The following is a 19983-nucleotide window of genomic DNA, read 5'->3' on the forward strand; positions in this document are numbered from 1 at the left end:
ACTGTATATGTTTCCATAAGATTCCCCCGTTATTCTTCTAAATTCCGATAACTATAGTCCCAGCCTATTTACTTTCTTCTCATAAGCCAACCCTCTCAACTCTGGAATCTACCTAGTGAACCTCATCTGGATCCACTCCAGTGCCAGTACATCCTTTCTCATGATGTGGAAGAGCTGGTGTTGGACTGGGGTGGACAGAGTTAAGCAGTGAGCAGTCTGAACAGTCTCTGAAAGCTAATGCTTCCAAATAAACCTGTTGGACTATAACCTGGTGTTGGGTGATTTTTAACTTTTATCCTTTCTCAAGTAAGGAGACCAAAGCTGTACACCGTACTTCAGGTTCCTGCACTACCTGACTGGCTCTCTCTGCCTGGTAGTCACCCATTCCCTATCTGCCCACATACCTCTACCCTGTAGTGTGAGCTCCACTCTGAGAGGGCTGTCCACTTGGCCCAATGCCTCATGGATCAACCACAGTGACTCAAGCTCTGAAACCTGCACATATACTTGTCCAGGTCAAATGAAGTGGTTACACCTCCCTACATGTCATGGGATAGCCATTCCACTTGACTGAGCTGTCCTGCCATAACTCACTTTGGCCTCACTTTGATACTATTTATTATAAACTTACTTATCTTGTGCTAGGTTTATTTTCAAGATTTTTCAGAATTTCCCAAAATCAAGAACAGTCCATAAAAACAGCTGCTCATAATGGAACATCCTCTCTGCCCTCCTTCACTGACTCTCCACTCAGCAAGTTTAACTTCTTGCTACAAACCAAACTTAAAGCACTCCTTTCTCCCAATGCACCAAGTTCCCACTTTGATTCAAATCCCCTAAGTACTCAATGAAAATTGAAAGAATAGTAAATGCTGTAAATTAGAAACAAAAACAGAAATTGCTGGAAAAGCTCAGCATGTCTGGCAGCATCTGTAAAGAGAAATCAGAGTTAACATTTCAGGCCTGGTGACCCTTCCTCAGATCTAAAACGTTAACTCTAGTTTCTCTTCATAGATGCTGCCAGACTTGCAGAGCAATTTCTGTACTTGTTCCTCCACACTCCCTTTTCTCGTCTCACTCCAGCATAGTCTGACTGTGCACTGCTTTCATGAACACTGTCTGCAATCATGTACATTGGGTAATTTGTGTCAGTTGCAACCACAAATTATAGCATATGAGTTATTTTCATGGGAAAGGTGTTTTGGAGAAATGTGATTGTACTTATTGTGCTCTTGGTTTGCTGTATGTTCTCCCTCTGCTGTAAGTGCCTTTGTGTGCAGTCAGTGGCACACACCAGTTGTAATACAGAGATCTACTTAATGTCCGTAAAGTAGGCTCAGTGCATCGATTTCCTTGCTTTTTCATTTCGACCTTTCAAAATATTTGTTCAATAAATCTTCAGTTTTCTACAAAGCTAAAAGAGATGTAGCTTTAATTTAAAAGATTAAATGGTCTTAGTGAACTTTCTAATATATTCACAGTCGCATCACTTTGAAGGTATGAAAGTGAAACTGAGCTAGTGTCTTGTAGGTTCTAATTGTGCTCAGGCTGATGTGCTGGTGTCCCTTGACAGATTGTCAGTCTTTATCAGTGGGAAAACCCAAGCTCTTCAAAGCGGCTGCTGTCCTGTCCAGGCGAGCACTCACAATTAGCTGTGCTGATTGGTTTCATCTATTTGTAACTCTCAGTGGACAGGCTGTCAGCTCCTTCCATCCTGATCTAACAAAGCTCCAGCTGCTAACCGAATAAATAGCAGAGCAGCAGCAGCCTACCTTGTAGGGGGGTGACTTTGTAGGGGTCTCAACGCAAATGGTTGACCTCTTTGGTCTCCTTTGTGCTGAAGGACAAAGAGGAAAGGATAACCTGTGAGCGGCGGGGAACATTGATGATCCTTTGAAGAGCCTCAGCACCCAATAGCAGTCCATTTGACTCGCCACAAAGGTGAGAGGTCAAGGGTTCAGGATTTGCTGCATAGTAACAGTGCAGTAATGGAGCACAGTGTCATCATTGGATACAGATTCCAGCAGTTTATGGGAAGAAGGAATTGCCTCATGAGCTGTGATTTACTACAAATTGCCAGATGATTAATCTGCTGATAATCTCACAGGAATAAAATTATTGTCAGTCTCCCTGTGTTAGAAATCACTGGGTTTGTGCCATTTGTACAAATTTAACCTGCCACATAATTTAGGGCTCCTCTTACATAATATCAACATCATGTCAATAGGGTGATTACTGATTCAACAAGAAACCCAACCTTGAAAGACCAGAAAGGAATAATTAAACTTTTGGAAACTCACTCATTTATTCATTTGTGGGATGTAGGTGTCACTGGCTGGCCAGCATTTATTGCCTGTCCCTAGTTGTCCCTTGAGAAGGTGGGGGTGAGAAACCTTCTTGAACCGCTGCAGTCCATCTGCTGTGAGTTGACCCCACAATCCCATTAGGGAGGGAATTCCAGGATTCTGACCCAATGACACTGAAGGAATGGTAATATATTTCCAAGTCAGGATGGTGAGTGGCTTGGAGGGGAACTTGCAGGGAATGGTGTTCCCATGTATCTGCTGCTCTTGTCTTTCTAGATGGAAGTGGTTTCAGGTTTGGAAAGTGCTGTCTAAGCAACTTTAGTGAATTTCTGCAGTGAATCTTGTAGATAGCACACACTGCTGCTACTGAGTGTCAGTGGTGGAGGGAGGGGATATTTGTGGGCTGCTTTGTCTTGGATGTTGTCAAGTTCCTTGAGTGTTGTTGGAGCTTCGCCCACCCAGGCAAGTGGGGAGTATTCCATCACACTGCTGCCTTTGCCTTGTAGATGGTGGCAAAAGTGAGGACTGCAGATGCTGGAAATCAGACTTTGATCAGACTTTGGACTTTGACCAAGGGTCAGTTAGACTCGAAACGTCAGCTCTTTTCTCTCCTTACAGATGCTGCCAGACCTGCTGAGATTTTCCAGCATTTTCTCTTTTGGCTGGAAATCAAAATCTAGATTAGAGTGGTGCTGGGAAAGCACAGCAGGTCAGGCAGCATCCGGAGAAGCAGGAGAATCGATGTTTTGAGCAAAAGCCCTTCATCAGGAATGAAGGCAGGGAGTCTCCAGGGTGGAGAGATAAATGGGAGGGGGTGGGGCTGGGGAGAAGGTAGCAAAGAGTACAATGGATGGATGGGGGTGAGAATGAAAGTGATAAGTCACAGAAGAGGGTGGAGCGGATAGGTGGGAAGGAAGATTGGCAGGTGGGACAGGTCATGGGGATAGTGCTGAACTGCTCTTGTAGATGGTGGACAGACTTTGGGGAGTCAGGAGGTGAGTTACTCACTGCAGGATCCCTAACCTGTAATCTGCTCTCGTGGCCACTGTGTTTATGTGGTGAGTTCAGTCTATGATAACACTCAAAATGTTGATAGTGATGGTAACACCATTAAACTTCAAGGGGTAGTGGTTAGATTGTCTCTTATTGGTGATGGTCATAGCCTGGTATTTGTGTGGTGTGAATTTGCCATTTGTCAGCCCAAACCTGGGCATTGTCCAGACCTTGCTATATTTAAACATGGACTGCTTCAGTATCTGAGGAGTCACAAATGGTGCTGAATATCGTGTAATCATCAGCAAACATCCCCACTTCTGAACTCATGATGGAGGGAAGGTTATTGATGAAGAAGCTAAATAGAATCCCTACAGTGTGGAAACAGCCCCTTTGGCCCAACAAGTCCACACTGACCCTCCAAAGAGTAACCCACCCAGAACCATTCCGCTACCCTATATTTATCCCTGACTAGTGCACCTAACATACACATCCCTGAACACTATGGGGCAATTTAGCATGGCAAAGTCACCTAACCTGCATATGGTTGGGCCGAGGACACTACTCTGAGGAACTCCTGCAGAAATGTCCTGGAGCTGAGATGACTGATCTACAACAAACACAACCATCGTTCTATGTGCCAGGCATGACTCCAACCACTGAAGAATTTGCTGTCTGCTACCCATTGTTTCCAATTTTGCCAGGGCTACTTGGTCAAATGCAGCTCTTGATGGCAAGAACTGTCACTTTCACCTTCTCTCTGCAATTCAGCTCTTTTGTGTATTAGTCAGGGGTAAATGTAGGGGAATGGGACTGGGTGGGTTGCTCTTCAGAGGGTCGGTCTGGACTTGTTGAGTCGAAGGGCCTGTTTCCAAACTGTAGGAAAGCTAATCTAATCTAATCTTTCATCCATGTTTGAACCAAGACTGTAATGAGGTCAGGCACTGAATGGTCCTGGCAGAACCCAAACTGGGCGTCACTGAACAGGTTATTGTAAGCAGGTGCTGCTTGATAGCACTGATGATGACACCGTCTATCATTTTACTGATGACTGAGAATAGAGTGAGGGGCTGCTAATTGGCTGGGTTGGATGTATCCTGCCTTTCTGTACAGGATATACCCTGGGCAATTTTCCACATTGCTGGGTAGATGCCAGTGTTGTAACTGTTCTGGAACAGCTTGGCTAGGGGAGCCACAAGTTCTGGAGCACAAGTCTTCAGTGCTATTGCTGGAAATTTGTCAGGGCCCATAGCCTTTGCAGTATCCAGTACCTCCAGCTGTTTCTTGATATCACATGGAGTGAATCGAATTGGCTGAAGACTGATATCTGTGATGCTGGGGAGCATTGGAGGAGACTGATAACATAAAGGCACAATCTGCAATTGATGAGATATGACACTAATGTCACTATTAACAGATTGTACTGCCAACTCAGTGGAGGGTAAGACCGCACATGATTTGCTGCAGGGAGCACAGGTTTCCCAGGAAGGCAGGGAGGTGGGGGGATCACTCTGAATTGCTAATGTTGTCCCCTTGTTTAAGAAGGGTAGCAGGGATAATCCTGGTAATTATACACCTGTGAGCCTGACGTCAGCGGTAGGGAAGCTACTGGAGAAATACTGAGGGACAGGATATATACCCATTTGGAAGGAAATGGGCTTATCAGTGATAGGCAGCATGGTTTTGTGCAGGGAAGGTCATGTCTTACAAACCTAATAGAATTCTCTGAAGAGATGACAAAATTGATTGATGAGGGAAGGGGTGTAGATGTCAATAGACTATAGACAATAGACAATAGGTGCAGGAGTAGGCCATTCTGCCCTTCAAGCCAGCACCACCATTCATTATGATCATGGCTGATCATCCTCAATCAGTATCCTGTTCCTGCCTTATCCCCATAACCCTTGATTCCACATACATATGGACTTTAGTAAGGTATTTAATAAGGTTCCCCATGGTAGGCTGATGAAGAAGGTAAAGTCACATGGGGTTCAGGGTTTATGAGCTAGATGGATAGATAACTGGTTAAGCAACAGGAGACACAGAGTAGTAGTGGAAGGGAGCTTCTCGAAATGGAAACCTATGACCAGTGGTGTGCCACAGGGATCCTACTTTTGTTTGTGATATACTTAAATGATTTGGAGGAAGTTGTAGGTTGCTTCATTAGCAAGTTTGCAGGTGACACTAAGATTGGTGGAGTAGCAGATAGTGAAGGGGACTGTCAGAGAATACAGCAGAATTTGGATAGAACATAGAACGTTAAGCACAGTACAGGCCCTTCGTCCCTTGATGTTGTGCCGACCTGTGAAATTAGTCTGTTGCCCATCTAACCTACACCATTCCATTATTATCCATATGTTATGTCCAATGCCCATTTAAATTCCCTTACCATGAGCGAGTCTACTTCTGTTGCAGGCAGGTCCCTACTACTCTGAGAAAAGAAACTACCCCCGATATCTGTCCCAAATTTATCACCCCTCAATTTAAAGCTATCTCCCCTCGTGTTAGCCTTCACAATCCAAGGAAAAAGGTTCTCACTGTCCACCCTATATAATCCTCTGAATACCTTATATGTCTCGATTAAGTCACCTCTCAACCTTCTTCTCTCCAACAAAACCAGTCTCAGTTCCCTCAGCCTTTCCTTGTAAGACCTTCCTTCCATACCAGGCAACACCCTAGTAAATCTCCTCTGAACCCTTTCCAAAGCTTCCACATCCTTCCTATAATATGGTGGCCAGATCTGTGCGCAATACTCCAGGTGCAGCCTTACCAGTGTCTTGTATAGCTGAATTGTCTGATTATACAAGATGGAGAAGTGAAAAGTATTCTCTACTTTGTCACTACTCTCAGATTTTCTTCAGGAAGTCTGTCTCACAAAAAATTCTTCATTTTCTTGATTCATGCCATGAAATTACTGAGTTTTAAACTGGAAGCACACATGGAAATAATCAAATCTTTATCTTTGTGCAATTAGGAGGAAGATGTTTTGATTTCTTTTCAAATTGCATAAAGTTTTTTTCCCTGCTGCTAAGTTATGCTGCTATTTCATGATTAAGAATCACTGTCCCTTCACAAAAGTCTAAACGGCCAGGAATATTCTCTTGCACAATAATTGCATTCCTTTTTAAAAATGTAAAACATGGTAAGGGACCATATCAACAATTTCATTCAGTACGGTTAAGGAACAGTATTTCTGAAACAAAGATCATTATAAAGTCATTCACAAAGGAGTGACCTCTAGCATGAATAAGATGTCAATTTAAAAAACATTTTTTTCAGAAAATGTACTCCTTCAAGAGATGAAGGAAAGATTTGCTGTAGATCTTGTGGGAAATGTTACAATTGAAGCTTTAACAAGCTCCTTTAAAATTGCCTAAGGATCTGTGCAATTGTTTACGATACCCCAGACTTTGGCGAGAGTTATTTCCATCGCAATTTTATTTATGTCCAGCATTCCATCTTTGAGGAAATTGGAATTTAACAGCAGATAGGCTGAATTTGAAAATATTACATGGTGGCTGGAATGATTTGAAAGGATGAGTTAGAATAATTGCTGTCATACAAAATGAAAACGGCATTGTTTAATCAACAGAGGAACAAATTACTGCTCATGCTGGCATCTGTACTGAAACAAAAAATGCTGGAGATTACAGCGGATCAGGCAGCAACTATGGACAGAGAGCAAGCTCATGTTTCTACTCAAGATGACTCTTCAGAGCTCTGAAATGTTAGATTGCTGTCTCTACTTCTCTATCCATAGTTGATGCCTGATATGCTGTGATTTCCAGAGTTTTTGTTTTCAGCATCATTTATTCATCATAGATTAAGAGAATTAGTTTACATTGGAAGTAAATATAAAAATCCTTTGTGCTCAGTGCATTAGATTTTTATATTTTAGAATTGTATACATAGGCGGGCTTGAGAAATGTACCATGTTGCAGTCTGCCACCTTAAATCACCAAGTTCCAGAAGATTTACAGCCCAGAGACTGGTAATTTGGCCCAATAGTTCTACGTTGGTCATAGAGTCAGAAAGATATAAAAAATGGAAACAGACCCTTTGGTCCAACTCATCTATAGGGTGATGCTGCCTGACCTGCTGCGCTTTTCCAGCAACACATTTTTAAACTCTGATCCCCAGCATCTGCAGTCCTCACTTTCTCCAACTCATCTATGTCAACTAGATATCCTAACCTAATCTCTTCCTAATCATATACCCACCCAGATGCCTTTTAAATGTTGGTCTTTATCTCTACTCCATCCACCTTCCATCTTTTCTCATCTCAGTCTCCCATTGTAACCCTCTGCTCCCTTTCCCTCATTTGATATCTGGCTTCCTCTTCAATGCTAAACTATTATTTACTCCATCCAGTCCCTGGGCCTGCAGGTTCCACATTCTCACACTCTCTCTAGATGAAGATATTTCTGCTGAACTCCTGGTTGGATCTTTTGCCAATTATTTTACATCAACAGCCTTCAGTTCTGCTCCTCGCTACAACAGAAAACTGTAGGTGAAATCTTGCCTGGACAATGTGAACAGTTACCTGGGGAAAGACGATGAAAATGTCTCGGAGGTTTCACTGAGTCACAATGGAGCAGTGAGGGCCCTATTTGTGTGCATGGACATCTCATTATTATCTCATCACCCCTCATTCCCATGCAGCTTGCTTTGTTCTGGGTACCCAGGAGGGAGCTACTGGATGATGCCAATTCCTGACTGAAAGGTCAGAGCAGGTCACCTAGTGGCTGCACATCACCAGCGTTTCCCAGGGCAGGCACTTTGACCAGTTTTCCCCACCATCTCAGAGCACACTGTATGGGCAATGCCACCTACTCTCACTGCTCATGGGTTCAACATTGGCATAGCGCTACCTCACCACAGACTTACTAATCAATGAGTTCACTATTTGATGACTGTCAATTGGAGCCTACATTGTGATGCTGCTAACAGGCCTCATCTCCTGCACTTCAGTGCTGTTCACTTGCTATCTTGATGCGTACTCACTTCGCTGACTTCAACGCTGACAATGTCCTTTCTGTTCCTGTTGTATATTGCTGCTTCTTTCAAAGCTTTCAGGCTCAGTGTATTCCTGTCTCATCTTGCCTTTTATACAGACACAAAGCCAGGCAGCTTGTCATGTTTGCCAGCAGTGATCAGTCTCAAGGATGGACATGTTGGTGTACAGCACTGTACCATACTGGCAAACAACCAGGTCAAAATGATAAGGGGAGTGGTCCTTATTCTCCCCAAACAGGAGGCTCTCTAGCCAATCATAGAGTTCAATACACACACACTCAAAGGCATCATGTGATCTCAGTCTAGGGGCTTGGACATGGTCAATCAGCTGCTCAGTGTGACCAGGGAAGATCATTCTCCTTCACCTCCAGGGATTGGGTCATGGGCTTACATTGATCATCTGGGAATCCACAGTATATCAGGAGGGAAGCTGCTCGGAAAGCAACCAGAGATTCGGTCCACTATCAGTCAGTTCAAGTTAGTTGGGCGGGGGGGGGGGGGGGGGAGGGGAGGTGGGCCATGTTCAGTCTTGAGGGGGGGGGAAGCGGTTCTGTGTACACTAAACACCAAGGGAAGGTGGTGTTGGGGGTGGGTACCTGTGTGCAAAGTTGTGTTGGTGCATCTGGGGAAGTGTGTGGATTGGAGGCTGCACACTGGAATGTTGAGGCGACATTCACTCTGGGGGGGGGGGGTAATACTAGATACAAGGGGTATGAACTGATGAGAGTATGGGAGGGGTTATTGTGGGAGGGGGTGTCATAGACAATCATGACCACACTGGCTTCACTGGGATCCAGTGCTTATATTGTCAGGTATCGCTCTGTAGCAGGCCTGTGGCTAATGGGGTAAAGTAGGGGATAAATAGTTAAATAAAAGTGTGGGAAGGAGGGGAACGTCAAAAGGCTGAAACCTGGGTGGATGGCCATCCTATCCTCGTAGTCATCAAGGTGACAGCTGAACCTCATATCAGGCTCCTTCCAGGGAGCCATGTGTAGGTCTCTCTTTTGCAAAAGGATCGAGGATATTAGATGTAATTTATGACAGATCTCATGTTTCATCTTATTTCCCAGTGACAGGTCATTGTTGCAGCCTGGGTTGATAATAAACCAGAGTTCCTATTCATGCAGGTTGTGATACACCATCCACACGTCAACATCAAGGTCATGGATAGAAAAATGTTCCATTCCATCAAACTGGAAAGTTCTGAAGAACAGTCATCCCAGACTTGAAACATGAACTGTGTTTCTCTTTCCACAGATGCTGCCAGACCTGCTGAATTTCTCCAGCATTATGTATCCAGATATTTTCTTTTGAATTAATCTGTTCAGGAATCTTATGAAATACCTCTGGAGCAGATGGGACATGAACCCTGGTCTCTGGGCTCAGACGTTGGGACAGCACCATTAGAAACCATTCTGTTGATCCAGATCTTTTATATAGATTGTGAACAGCTTTGGACCCAATTCTGATCCTTGTGGTATTCCATCAGTTATAGCCTGCCACCCTGAGAAATTTTAAAATTCATTCATGGGATGTGGGTCTCACTGGCTGGATTAGAATTTGTTACCCAGAGGACAGTTAATAATCAACCAGATCTCTGTGTGTCTGAAGTCACATGATGGCCATAACAGGTGAGGGTGGCAGATTTCCTTTCCTAAAGGGGGAATTAGTGAACTGGATGGGTTTTTCCCGGTGATTGGAACAAGATTTACATTTTGTCACTGTTGGGGCTAGTTTCTTTATGTTATCGTATTCAAATTGCACTTCCTAACAGTGTGGGATTCGAATATAATCTTCCATGACATTAATCTAGTCCAGTTACATTGCCATTACACCACTGCCTCCCACTACTTTGCTTGCTATCTTTCTGCTTCCTCTTTAATCTCTAGTCTGAGCTTCCTCTCAGGTTCCCATCAGCCTGTCAATGTGGTGAGCTGCCAAATGAGGGGGTGGCAAAGTATCGATTAATGCCATTGCCTGAGGGAGAAAGTTTTGGCTGCTGCCACTGATATGCAGTTTAGATGGCAGAGTGAGGCTGGAACAGCCCTTGGTTTCCTGATGCTGTGGAGAAGCTATTACTGATGAATAAAGCCAGCAGATAATTCCTACTTTCCAGTGAAAATGGAGAGTTCCATGAGTACAGATTGAGGCCAAAAGAAAAACAGAAATCCAGAAAACTCAATTATCCAACAACTGTCTGCAACTTGCAGATCTTTACTAGACTTTTAGCTCTTTGTTCATAAAGCACAATATTTCTGACAAGTTTGTTTCTTGGAGCAGTATGTTGTGGAATCAACCAGGGAGCAGGCTACTCTGGATTTGGTATTGTGTAATGAGGAGAGATTATTGTTGACATCATAGTGAAGGATCCTCGAGGGAGTAGTGATCCTAGTGAATTCAAAATTCAGTTTGAGGGTGAAAAAGTGGAGTCCCACGGTGGTGTTCTGGAATTAAACAAAGGAAATTCCATAGGCATAAGGACAGATTTGGCCAGAGTAGATTGGGCAGGAAAGTTAAATAGTAAGATAGTAAGCAGTGGCAGATATTTAAGGATCTACTCATTTCCTCACAACTAAACAATATCGCAATGAGGAAGAAAGATAGTGGTGGTGGTGGGGGAGTGGGGGGGTGGGTGGGGGGGGGGGGGGGGTTGGGGGGAGCGGGGAGATGTGTAAAAAACATCCTTGGCTAAACAAGGAGATCAAGGACAATATAAAGGCAAAACTAAGGTATACCATATATATGGCAAAGGCCAGTGGTAGGCTGGGCGATTGGAAAACTTTCAAACAAAACAAGAGGATACTAAAAAAAATAAAAAGAGCTAAGTTAAATTACAAATGAAAACTATCACAAAATATCAGAAAGCATATCAAAAGCTTCTATACACAGCCGTTAATGTGAATGTTGGTCCCTTGGAAGATGAAACTGGGGAGTTAATGTTGGGGAACACTGAGATGGCAGAGATGCTGAATCAATACTTTGCCTGAGTTTTCACAGTGGAGGACAGTAGTACCATTCCTATTGGAATGGACAAGTCAGAGGTTATAGAAAGGATAGAACTCAGTACACTCAATATCAATAGGGAAAAGGTACTCAACAAACTATTAGGATTGAGGACGGACAAGTCCACTGCATGTGATGGCCTACATCCTAGGCTATTAAAGGAAGTAGCAGTGGAGATAATGGATCCATTGGTTACAATATTCCTAAATTCCCTGGACACAGGAAAGGTTCCAGTGTATTGGAAAAATGCTAAAGTAATGCCCTTATTCAAAAAGGAAGCGAAGCAAAATGTGAGAAATTACAGACCAGTTAGTTTAATATCTGTTGTTGGGAAAACGTTAGAATCAATTATCAAGGAAGCAATGATAAAGTCAAAATGCTATTTGGAAAGTCAAAATGCTATCCATCAGAGCCAGTTTGGTTTTATACAGGGTAAATTCTGTTTGACCAATTTTCTAGAATTCTTCGAAGTTGTAACAAGCAAAGTGGATATTGGGAATGCTGCAGATGTAATATACCTGAACTTCCAGAAGGCATTTGATTAAGTGCCACACAAAAAGTTAATTCACAAAGTTGTATCATATGGGGTTAAAAATCACACAACACCAGGTTATAGTCCAACAGGTTTAATTGGAAGCACACTAGCTTTCGGAGCGACGCTCCTTCATCAGGTAATTGTGAAGGAGCGTCGCTCCGAAAGCTAGTGTGCTTCCAATTAAACCTGTTGGACTATAACCTGGTATTGTGTGATTTTTAACTTTGTACACCCCAGTCCAACACCAGCATCTCCGAATCGTATCATATGGGATTAGGGGTAATTTATTAGCTTGGATAGATGACTGGCTAATGGACAGAGACAGAGAGTTGAGATAAATGTTTTTTTTCTGGACGACAAGATGTAACTAGTGGGATGCCAGGGGATTCAGTCCTTGGAGCGCAACTATTTACAATTGACATTAATGACTTGGATAGAAGGCTCCAGAGCCAAATTTGTGAACAACACAAAAATAGGCAGAATGGTAAATTGCAATGAGGAAATCAGAACCTTATAACTGAATATAGATAGTTTAGGAGAGTGAGCCAAAATGTGGATAAGTGTTGGGTTGAATAAATGGGAAGGCGACCTATTATCTGAAGGGGGAGAGACTCTGGGGTGCTGCGGTGCAAAGGGATCTGGGTGTCCTCGTTCATGAATCACAGAAAATTAGCATGCAGGTACAGCAGTAATAAAGGAAGTGAATGGAAAGTTAGCTTTTATAGCTAAAGGAATAGAATAATAAAGATAAGGATGCATTGTTGCAACTGTACAAGATATTGATGAGACCACACCTGCAGTATTGTGCACAATTTTGATCCATTTATTTGAGGAAAGATGTAATGGCATTGGAGACAGTTCAGAAGAGGTTCACTAGATGGATCCCAGAGATGAGAGGTTTGTCGTATGAGGAGAGATTAAACAGTTTAGGCCTACACTCTCTGGAATTTAGATGAATGAGGGAAGATCAAATTGAGGTTTTCAAGATGATAAAAGGTGTGGCTAAAATAGGCATTGTGTGCTGTTTCCTCTTGTGGGACATTCTAGCATGAGAGGTTATAGTCTTACGATAAGAGGTAGTGAATTTAAAACAAAGTTGGGGAGGAACTACTCCTCCCCTGTGAATCCATGGAATTTGCTACCCCCAAAGTACAGTGAATGCTGGGACAGTGATTAAAGTTAAGGAGGAGTTAGACAGCTTTGATTGGTAGTGGGTTGAAGGGATATGGGGAGAAGACAGGAAAAGGGGGGTAAGGAGTGTATCAGCCATGATCGAATGGCAGAGCAGACTCGATGGACTGAATGGCCTAATTCCACTCCTATTTCTTATGAACTAAAGATAGGGTGAGGTCAGTGATACACCAGAGGCCTAATGAATGGCATCATCAGTGGTTTAACTCTCACCAAACACAGAGCTTGACTAATAGCTGAAACCAGAAAGTAAGAATGAGCCATGGCTCTGCTAAGTCAGTAATTAGTATTTTCCTCTCATTAACCGTATTCCTCGGCTTTTAACATGACAGCAAATAAAGCCAAATGTGCTTGAATTATTTTTCCAGCATAATGTTGCCAACACTATTGACTAATATCATGATATTGGAAGAAATTTTTTCCAAATTTGCCGCATCATACATTGGTTTCTGTGTCACTTTCTTTGGGGTCATGTTCTATGCTGACCTCAATTGACCATCCCTGACTGCATTGATCTAAATGTTTTCACTTCATTCACCATGTACTTCTTTTAGTGAGATCACACCTCAGAGTAAGTGACAAAACAGGTGAATGAAGGTAAAGCGGTTGATGTAGAGTATATGGACTTCAGTAAGGCGTTTGATAAGGTTACACACGGTCGGCTATTGCACAAAATACGGAGTTTCAGGATTGAAGGTGATTTAGCGAATTGGATCAGAAATTGGCGAGCTGAAAGAAGACAGAGGGTGGAGGTTGATGGGAAATGTTCATCCTGGAACACAGTTACCAGTGGTGTGCTGCAAGGATGTTTTGGGGCCACTGCTATTTGTGATTTTTATAAATGATCTGGAGGTAGGCATAGAAGGATGGGCTAGTAAATTTGTGGATGACACTAAGGTAGGCAGAGTTGTGGATAGTGCCAAAGGATCATGCGGGTTACAGAGGGACATAGATAAGATGCAGAGCTGGGCTGAGAAGTGGCAAAAGTGCGGAAAAGTGTGAGGTAATTCATTTTGGAAGAAGTAACAGGAATACAGAGTAATGGGCAAATGGTAAAATTCTTGGCAATGTAGATGAACAGAGAGATCTCTGTGTTTAGGTGCATAAATCCCTGAAAGTTGTTACCCAGGTTGGTAGGGTTGTTAAGAAGGCATATGGTGTATTGGCATTTATTGTTTGGGGGATTGAGTTTCGAAGCTTCAGCTGTACAAGACACAGGTGTTGCCGCACCTGGGATATTATGTCCAGTTCTGGTTACTGCATTATAGGAAGGATATGGAATCTTTGGAAAGGGTTCAGAGGAGATTAACTAGGATGTTGCCTGGTATAGAAGGAAGGTCTTATGAGGAAAGGCTGAGGGACGTGAGGCTGTTTTCGTTGGAGAGAAGAAGATTGAGAGGGGGTTTAATCAAGACGTATAAGATAATCAGAGGTTTAGATAAGGTGGACAGTGAGAGCCTTTTTCCTTGGATGGTGAAGGCTAACATGAAGAGACACAGCTTTAAATTGAGAGGTAATAGATTTAGGACAGATATCAGGATTAGTTTCTTTACTCGGAGAGTAGTAGCGGCATTTAAATGGACATTGGACATACATATGGATAATAATGGAATGGTGTAGGTTAGATGGGCATCAGGTTAAGTTCATAGGTCAGCGCAACATCGAGGGTGGAAGGGCCTTTACTGCGCTAGAACATTCTATGTTCTAGTTCTATGTAGCTGATTGGATTGAGATCTTTGGTTCTTGGAAAGTTCCTGCAGCCAATAGCCAGAGGAAACATGTTTGGATTGGAATTTGCAACTGGGCCTGACAAACAAAGGGACAATACACTAACTCATTGATGTTTATTTTAAAAGACCTTCTGCACTTGAACAGAGCTTGTATCCTATTGTCAGGAGGGTCCAATTGAGCTGTGTGATGGAATACTCAGGCAGTACTGCTATAGCTCACCATCTGTTGGCTCCTTAAACTTAACGCCAGCCAGAAAGAAATGGGCAGTTCACTGCCAAGCACTTGTGTGAATATTTTCATCTGTTGGTTATTAACAATGTGCAAGAGAGGAAATCTGAACTCGATAAATCACTAGTTCTGAGAAAATATTCTGGCTGTGAATATTACAATTTACATGAGACATGTTGCATACTTGAGGGCCAAGGAGAGAAGTCATGTGTGCTTTCCCTGTTTCTGCATTCCTTATTGCAACATCTAACCCTGTCCTTTACTTCTGGTAGGTGCCCAGAATTGGGAATCACATTGAGGTTGAAATGGGAAGGCACAGTGGCTCAGTGGTTAGTACTGCTGCCTCACAGTGCTAGGGACCCGGGTTTGATTCCAGCCTCCTGTCTGTGACTGTCTGTGTGGAATTTACACATTCTCCCTGTGTCTGTGTGGGTTTCCTCCGGATGTTCCAGTTTCCTCAAAAAGTCCAAACATGTGCATGTTAGTGAATTGGCCATGCTAAATTGCCTCTATTGTTCAGAGATGTTTAGGTTAGGTGCTTTGGTCAGGGGTGATAAGGTAGGGGAATGGGTCTGGGTGGGTCACACTTCAGAGAGTCTGTGTGGACTTATTGGGCCAAAATGGCCTATTTCCACACTGTAAGGATTCTATGTTTAGCAAATATATTTTAGCAAAGCTTCTTGGTTTGTGTATTCTTTCCTCTGTTTCAAAAGTTCTTTGAAAGCTCAGGTTTCAATATGATGTACTTTACACACACTGCTTTGTCAGACAGTTACACACAGCCTGGTTTTTTGTATTATATAATCGGCTAAACTTTTCTGAACCTTTCCCTGTGTGATACCTGGTCAGTAACAACATTCAAAATTTGAAACTCACCACAAACTCCAAAAATAACAGTCCCATGTACTAATGAGAATACGATGGTTGAATATTGTATTGACTTCTGGTTTCACTTCTGGTTTAAAAGTAGCAAAAACTTTCCAGTAAATTGATGCCAATCTATTTAGCTGGATAATATTATATTTCTAGCATACCAGTGGGCATTGATAACAGAAAAAAGAACTTTCAAACTTAATGGTAAGTATTTTCTCATTTTAAATTGGAACTGATCAAAGTTACAAATACCCAACATGAAGCAAATAATAAAGGGAGAGAAAAATACTGCAGCTGTTGGACAGAAAGTGCAAAATATCTGTTAAGGGCTCCTCTTGAGGATTTTCTTGGTGTCTGCTTTTTGACTTTTGGGAGCTGCTTTGGATTTGCAGGGCTCTTTTTCAATTCAGTGAGGCGAAAGTGAGGACTCCAGAAACTGGAGATGAGAGCCAAGAGTATGGAGCTGAAAAAACACAGCAGGTCAGGCAGCATCCAAGGAGCAGGAGAATCAACGTTTCAGGCAAGAGCCCTTCTTCAGGATTCCTGATGAAGGGCATTAACCCGAAATGTTGATTTTCCTGCTCTTTTTCAATTCATGCTATCTCCTTTATTAGGTCATTCAGTCTTACAGTTACACATTTTTTATTATTTGTGTTGTGTGGTGTATTTGAACCAGCACAGCAGCAGAATTGAGGAAGTCAGCAATATTCTCAATTCTCACCATCCTTTCATTAAATTTAAAGCCACATGAAAAATATTAATTTCTGTATGTAGGTTTGTCTGGATGCACTGCTGATAATTCCTGCTTTCTATTTATATGTGCAGTGCTTCGCCCAGAGGCTCACTGAAGATGTTACCTAGTATGGTGACGAAACATCTGGAAATGAACCTTCCAGCTCAGCAAGCAAACCTACATCCAGAACCTAAACCTGAGCTACAAATCTTTTCAAAACTTGCTAATATTCATTTCTTAGATTCCACACTATTTAAACCCCCTCTCAATCTTCTTCTCTCCAACAAAAACAGCCTCACGTCCCTCAGCCTTTCCTCATAAGACCTTCCTACCTATTCATATACCCATCCAAATGCCTCTTAAATGTTGCAATTGTACCAGCTTCTACCACTTCCTCTGGCAGCTCATTCCATACACGCACCACCCTCTGTGTGAAAATGTTGCCTCTTAAGTCTCTTTTATATCTTTCCCCTCTCACCCTAAACCTATGCCCTCTAGTTCTGGACTCCCTGACCCCAGGGAAAAGACTTTGTCTATTTACCCTATCCATGCACCTTTTAATTTTGTTAACATCTGAGGTCATCCCTCAGCCTCCGACGCTCCAGGGAAAACAGCCCCAGCCTGTTCAGCCTCCCCCTATAGCTTAAATCCTCCAACCCTGGCAACATCCTTGTAAATCTTTTCTGAACCCTTTCAAGTTTCACAACATCTTTCTGATAGGAAGGAGACCAGAATTGCATGCAATAATCCAACAGTGGCCTAACCAATGTCTTGTACAGCTGCAACATGGCCTCCCAACTCCTGTACTCAATACTCTGATCAATAATGGAAAGCATGCCAAACGCCTTCTTCACTATCCTATCTACCTGCGACTCCACTTTCAAGAAGCTATGAACCTGCACTCCAAGATCTCTTTGTTCAGCTCCATCGGCCACCTCTCAGCCCATTGGCCCATCTGGTCAAAATCCTGTTGTAATCTGAGGTAACCCTCTTCGCTGTCCACTACACCTCCAATTTTGGTGTCACCTGCAAACTTACTAAATGTACCTCTTATGCACACATCCAAATCATTTATCTAAATGACAAAAATTAGAGGACCCAGCACCAATCCTTGTGGCACTCCACTGGTCACAGGCCTCCAGTCTGAAAAACAACCATCCACCACCACCCTCCATCTTCTATCTTTGAGCCAGTTCTGTATCCAAATGGCTAGTTCTCCCTGTATTCCGTGAGATCTAACCTTGCTAATCAGTCTCCCATAGGGAACCTTGTCGACCGCTTTACTGAAATTTGTAAAAATGACAAACGGCAGTGGTCCCAAAACAGATCCTTGCAGCACACCACTGGTAACTGAGCTCCAGGATGAACATTTCCCATCAACCACCACCTTCTTCTTTCAGCCAGCCAATTTCTGATCCAAATCGTTAAATCACCTTCAATCCCAATACTCCATATTTTGTGGAATAGCCTACTGTGTGGAACCTTATCAACACCTTACTGATGTCCATATACACTACATCAACCGTTTAACCTTTATCCACTTGTTTTGTCACCTTCTCGAAGAACTCAATAAAGTTAGGGAGGCACAACCTACCCTTCACAAAACCGTGTTGTCTATCCCTAATCAAGTTATTCCTTGATTGGGCGGCACGGTGGCACAGTGGTTAGCACTGCTGCCTCGCAGCGCCGGAGACCCGGGTTCACTTCCCGCCTCAGGCGACTGACTGTGTGGAGTTTGCACATTCTCCCCGTGTCTGCGTGGGTTTCCTCCGGGTGCTCCGGTTTCCTCCCACAGTCCAAAGATGTGCAGGTCAGGTGAATTGGCCATGCTAAATTGCCCGTAGTGTTAGGTAAGGGGTAGATGTAGATGTAGGGGTATGAGTGGGTTACGCTTCGGCGGGGCGGTGTGGACTTGTTGGGCCGAAGGGCCTGTTTCCACACTGTAAGTAATCTAATCTAAATTAAAACAGAAAAATAGGCAGAATTTGGCAACAACGCTTATTTTCAAACTAACTATCACACACTTCTTAACTTTAAAAAGTCTTCACCCCAAACACACCTCTCACAGACTGCTGAGATCACAGCTAACATACTTCAGTTGGATATGGACAAAGCTGAAGGTTTGGTTTTACTTTTTTACTGAAACATGGAACTCAGTATCCGATTTAAATTTGATACCTGTCAGTGTTTACTAAAATAGCATCCATGGCATTTCCCAGAAATGGTAACAAAGCCTTAAGCTAAAATTATGTATTTTTTTGGAAGTAATCCAGCACCTCAGTAATTACAGGTTTTCCCAATTGTTAAATGCTCCTTTGTTGACAGGTTTTAAAATGTTATTTTTCTTTGCACCCTTTTCTTGTTTTCTCCTTGACCTCCCACCCCCATCCCTGAGGCTCCTTTTCTCACTTCGTTCTTTTTATCCTCCAACTCATCACAGCCTCCCTCTTCCACCTACACCCCTCCATTGGCAACACATGTCCCTCCTTAACCTCACTGCCCAGGAAAATGCCACCACTCAGGTAAGACTTATTTTATGCCATATGTAATTGAATAGAATATCCATTTATAAAAGTTGCTAATAATGTTGTTACAGTGAATCTGATTATTATTGTTTAGGATTGTAGCTTTTCATTTATGAGGCTCCGAGTCTGGGACAGTATCTTTAAATTTATGATAAGTAAAAAGGACCATATGACCTGTCCTAGATTGTATCTGACTGTGAGGTTTGTCTGGCAATTAATAACAATGGCAGGGAACACACAAATTGTGCTACTGGTAATCAGCAGGAGGTTTCCTTGCCCATGTTTAACCTGAAGCCACAAGACTTCATGGGGTCCAAAGTCAATGTTGAGGACTCCCAGGGCAACTCCTAACTGTATCAATTGTGCCTCCACCTCTCCTTCATCTGTCCTGCTGGTGGGACAGAACAGATCCAGGGCTGGTGATGGTTGTGTCTGGGACATTGTTGGTAAGGTATGATTCTGTGAGTATGACTGTGTCAAGCTGTTGCTTGACTAGTCTGTGGGACAGCTCTCCCAATGTTGGCAGAGTCCTCAGATGTTAGTGAGGAGGATGTTCCAAAGTTAACAGGGTTGTTTCTGCCATTTTATTTTCTGGTGCCTAGGTTGATGCCAAGTGGCCCATTCAATTCCATTTTTTTTTCCTCTTTCTCGTGATTCATACAACTGAGTGACTCACTGGAGCCATTTCAGAGAGCAATTAAGAGTTAATCACATTGCTGTAGACCGGACCAGGTAAGAATGGCAAATTTCCTTCCCTAAAGAACTTTAATGAATCATTTGAGGTTTTTATGACAATTGACAATGGTTTCATGGTCCTTGTTAGACTTTTAATTCCACATATTTTATTGA

Source organism: Chiloscyllium punctatum, chromosome 40 (assembly GCF_047496795.1).
Source record: "Chiloscyllium punctatum isolate Juve2018m chromosome 40, sChiPun1.3, whole genome shotgun sequence".
Classification (NCBI taxonomy): Eukaryota; Metazoa; Chordata; class Chondrichthyes; order Orectolobiformes; family Hemiscylliidae; genus Chiloscyllium; species Chiloscyllium punctatum.